A 5,338-nucleotide genomic window follows, 5' to 3' on the forward strand; every position below is an offset into this window, starting at 1 on the left:
TGTCAACGGTTGCGAGAGTCTGAGACATACCAGATATATATTGTCCCAACTCAGCTGGCGGCTCTGTACTCCCCGCTGATCTTTCTGCGTCCCCAGCCAGCTCCATCCCCCATTGCTCTTAGCAGTTATATGTACCAAACTGTTCTCCCTTCCTAAACCAGCCCCTGTCTACCACCACCCCCGCACCACTCAGCTGATCACCTTGCCTCCTCCTTCACCGAGAAAATTGAGGCCATCAATTGAGCACTCCCTCAATTTCCTCCCCTGCCATGTAGAAACTTATCTGTCTGGCCGCATCCTTTCATCCTTCCCTCCTATCTCAGCCAAAGGGCTGTGCTGCCTCCTGTCTGAGGCTAATCCCTCCACCTCAGCTTTGGGTGCCTTCCTTGCCCCCTCCTGCGGGACCCCACTCCATCAATCTTCCTCTCTCTGCCTTGTGTCTCCTTCCCCTTCCTACTAGTGCTCAGCATCCTGTTAATGTGAACGATTCTCCCCCATCTTGAAGAAGCCCACCTCGAGCCCCACTTCTCCCTCTGGCTTCCGTCCTCTTTCTCTTCCTTCCTTTCCAGTCAGTCTTCTTGGAGAGTTGTCTGTTCATTGTCTTCACTTCCTCAGCCCCTGCCTTCCACATGGCTTCCAGGGCCGCCTTACCAGGGAAGACCACCAATGGCCCCTTTTCCCAAAGCTTCTTTCTTGGTCCTTCTTGCCCTCAGGCACATTTTGCCACTCCCTCCTTCTGAGAACTCTCTTCCTACTGGAGTCCCCCACTCTCTTCTTTTCCTCTATCCCAGTGAATGGCAGCACCAGAAATCCACAAGGCATCCATATCTTCTCCCTAGCACCCTTCAAAGTCTAAATCTCTGCATCCTTACTCTAACTGCTGCTTCTTCACATCTGTCCTGGATTGCTACAACAAGCAGCCCAACTTCCCTCCTCCGGTTTTCCCCCTCCCTGGCACTCCAGAATAATCCTTATAATTCACAAATATTCTGACTAGATCACTCTCCTGCTTAAAAGACATTCACTGGCCTCCTGTGACTTTCAGGATAATGTTCAAATTGCTTACATTAGCCTCTGAAGGTCCTTTTCAGTCAGGCTTCTGCCCATTTTCCTGGCCCAGCGCCCACTCCTTCCACCCCCACCCCCATCAGCACATCAGTGTTCCAGACACAGGGGCTATTTGGAGTGCTCGAGAGGGTCCAGTTAGTCACCTCTCTCTGATCCCCGGTATGCCACCTGCCTTGTCTGGAATGCCCTTCTTCTCCTTTCCCCAAAACTCCTCTGAAAGCATCACCCTCCGGGCTTTATCCCTGAGGTACCATCCCCTTTGCAATTTTCTGTGTCAACATAATGCCTTCTGCTTTTTCAAAAGTATGCATCTCACTACATTTTAATTGCTTATTTACTGCTGTGTCTTTCCTTCTTCTTGAGTACCTGTAATGCGTAACAAGTACCAAGAGCATAAGAAACACACAAGGAATGTTTGATGAGTGAATGAATGAATGATGAATGGATAAATGGATGAGATTTTATTTTAACTAATTTAACAATTTTAATATAGCTTTTCAATAAAGTTTCCTGATTTCTTAAGTATAATCTTTTATAGATTATTATAAAACATAGTATTTATACACAAAGGTTTGATGTTGCACTTAAGACAATAGTGTCCCTGGGGCCTACTGAAGTGTAAACTGAGTATACTTTCATTACAGAGTCTGACAATTCCTTATGTTTGAGTTCCTGTGTCTGCATTTCATTATTTTTTAGGATGCCTCTCTCTCTCAGGTCAATGGCATCACTATCAGTGTATCTTCCTTTAGCACCCTCTCTCCAGCCCCCTACCATTCTGCCACTTATGCATAAAGAAGAAATAAATGTATTAGAATTATATTCATGAAACAAGACTGAGCACCTTGTGGGTTCTTTTTAAGAATCAAGTGCACAATGCTTGTGCTTAGATACCAAAGTCCCCTCCCAGAGAAAGCCTGTGTATCACACTGAGAATGACAGCCCTTCTTGCCAGTTGACTGCTCAGCATTTTGGACTGAGAATACACACCTATAATTAAAACCCAGCTAATCATATTTTATCTGCTAGGAATGATATTGACTCAGTTAGCGTTGAGATCCAAGATGCAGATCCACAGAGACTTGGGAGCTCTAGGCTGCCATTCTGGGAAAGCCATGATGACCACATCAAGTAGATAAGAGAGACAAGAAAGGGAATCTGCAGAGAAGAGAAGTAGATATCCAGAGAGAAACAGAAAGAGATTGTACAACCCTAGAGAAAGACAGAGAAAAAGCAGACTTGATCCATGCTTTCCACATCTCTCCTCCCTTTCCAGGAGACCCAACCACACTTGTGATAATTGGGCTCTGTCAGAGTTCATTTTATCTTTTAATCAACCGTCTCTTTAGTGAAGCTGCTTCTAATAGATTTCTGTTCTTTGCAACTAACAGTCCCTGAGACCAAGAGAAGAACTATGATGTGTTGTTTCCTACTTCCAGGGCTCACCAACATAGCTACAGGGCAGATATTTTTTGTCTCCATTTAAGAGGGAAGGCCTGAGCCTCAGGAAAGTAATTAACTTGCCCAAATCCATACATCCAGAATGTGGTAGAATGGCATTTGGACTGGGCTATCTGATTCCGAAAGCCATTCTTTAACCACTGCATCATACTCTCTTTCGTGACTTTGTAATATTTATTTGGGGCCTTTGAGCTTCCAGTTTATTGGCTGCCTTGCCATATATGTGAGCCCTGGAAAACTAAAATATATTTTGACATCCAGCAAATCAAGACACAGAGCCATAAACAATCATAGAACTGAACTAAACCTTGGTAGTCATATCTTTTTTCAACACCTTAATTTTACAAAAATGGAAACTAAGGTTCCCAATCTCAAGCGACTGGTGTAAGATTAAACAACTTTCAACATATGAGATAGGTATTAAGTTGATGATATTAGAATTCATTTTTTTTTTTTTTGGCATGCTCATACCACATGATCAAATCTACCCATTCCAAGATAGTCCAACGTGTTTCCTCGAGACGATTAAACTTGTACACAATTTACCAGCTCATGGGATGTCCATCAGCCCTGCTTCTACCTAAGAGAGTCACTTTTGCACCCAACCTCAGTTAAAATTTCCTTCAACAGTGAATACTGGAAGAGACCTTTTACATCATGGGGAAGGGATTATCTTTTTATTGATTAGAATAAGGCTTATTCAGTAAGTGTGCCATTGTTTAGAAAAACCCTAAGAAGAAATCTAATCCTTATTTCCTTGTTATTCCACAATAATTGAGTGCTTTATTGTGCAAGGCTCTGTGCTAGGCATTGTGGGAGAAATAAAGAAGTATAACAAAGAGTCCCTTCCCTTAAAGTATTCACAGTATAATTCCAACCTTTCAAGTGATTTGGAAATGGGATTTAAATGCACCAATTATTATGTGGCAAAGCATACAGTACCTTTTATTCATATATAAGGCTATAAAGAAACAAGAGACATTTAGCAAGGGACAAATTACTATATAAAATGCAAAATGCCTCTACAATAAAATGTTGTGACTTTAGTTATAGCACAATATGATTTATTCTCTTAGCCTTTCTGATGAGTGAACCTTTGCATTTTCATATTTTATTCTAAATTTTTAAGTATTGGAGCGCGTGCAATGAATGATCAATAGGCAGAGAGGGCTGCTATCCCACCATGCTTGGCAAGTACTCTGTGAACACCTCTCTCCTGTTTTCTCCAGGGACCACGTTTCCCACTCATCTCCCTCTCCATTACAGCTGCCCCCGATGATTAAATATCAGTACCAAGCAGCTCTGTAGTATATTCTCCTAGGAGACTTCTTCTATTCATTTCTAGCATAATCTCTTATACTCATTTATTGGGAATGAAAACCCATCTTGTCGCTTTCGGCCAGGTCCCAGAAGTGAAAGCCTGGGGCACATTAATCTGCCGTGACAGCCTAATCCTATTCCTCACCACCTCCCAGCAATTGTCAATTTCCTAATTACCTTTCATAGTTTTCCTTTTAAAACTTTCCCATAAGCCACAGTCACACACTTCCATTACATCTCTCTTTATGCACATCTAGCAAACTTATGCACGTTTTTGCACTTTTTTTTTTTTTCTGCTCCCTGTGCAAAGTGCTGAATGCCTGTAGGGAAAGAATTTTCACTTCAATGTTTCTTTTTAATAAGTGTCTCCTTGGTGTGTCGCCTATCCAAAAATGAAAAACTTTAGTATGTTGTGATGACCTAATCAATAATGAGCATCATGAATAATCACATGTATAAATATTCCTGTGCTTTTGGCATTTGGATATATAATATGGATATCCACAATTTGGAGCTATACATAGCTCCACATTTGGATATGTAATATTTTTGTAATTACACTGTGTGTGCCCCAAAGCTCTTATATGATGGGCATACTTACCACAGACAATTAAGATGAAGGCTGGTGTTAAAGTTCATTTTTTCCATATGAAATTGATTTGGGTATCTTTTTCATATTTTACATGAAAAACTGGAAGTATACCTTTACACAAAACATATTACCTGAAAGACATGGTCTCTTTTAAAAAATGGTTTTATGATAAAGTAAAATTGGTTAATACTGCATATTATATTCCTCACCTGCCAAATCACAATGTATTTTCACATATTGATACCACTGGGAAAACCTACAATAAAAAAACAGCTTAACTTTTTAAACCCAGCATTTTGACCATGGGACTTTTTCATTTCTGCCCACATGCCATTTAATATTTCAAAGAACTAATAGTCTGCAGACTACTTTTTGATAAGGTATATCCTAACACATTTTATTTTTTGCCACTTTCATCAAGTTTAATGTCTATGGGCTTCACTCCTGCAGCCCTAGGAGCTTCATAGCATGTACAGTGGCAGGTATAGGAAACATCCTCAGTGAGACTTGGCCTGAGAGAAAAAGCACCAAGGGGTTTTGCAGTCTTAGAAAAACTGACAAAGACCAAATCTAATAGTGTCAACAAAGGATCCATATGGAAATGGAAGTATTCTTGCTTATATGGTTTTACTCTAGAAAACTGAAGTAGGTTTAGTCTCACGCTCTCTTCTATGAACGCTAAGACGGCACCTTGTTTGCAGAAAGGTGGGCATTATTAGTGCAAGTCTAATCAGAGAATGTCTCCTACAAAATTATAGGGGATGGTGAGCTTCCTGAGGGCAAGAGCCAAGTCTTATTTGGCTTTGTATTCCACATGCCTGCAGCCTGGCTTTGTGAAAGTCATCAATCCTTATTGGGTGAATTAATGATAGATGAATGAATGAATGAATGAATGAA

General features: G+C 41.0%; 1 protein-coding gene across 1 annotated transcript in view; it reads left to right on the top strand.

Moving 5' to 3' along the window:
* Positions 1 to 5,338, top strand: part of PDE11A (phosphodiesterase 11A) — a 388,181-nt gene that overhangs the window by 315,381 nt on the left and 67,462 nt on the right. The gene's annotated exons all lie outside the window — the stretch shown is intronic.

The sequence above is a fragment of the Mirounga leonina genome, unplaced genomic scaffold (genome assembly GCF_011800145.1).
Source record: "Mirounga leonina isolate KUSES-001 unplaced genomic scaffold, KU_Mleo_1.0 Mir_151, whole genome shotgun sequence".
NCBI lineage: Eukaryota > Metazoa > Chordata > Mammalia > Carnivora > Phocidae > Mirounga > Mirounga leonina.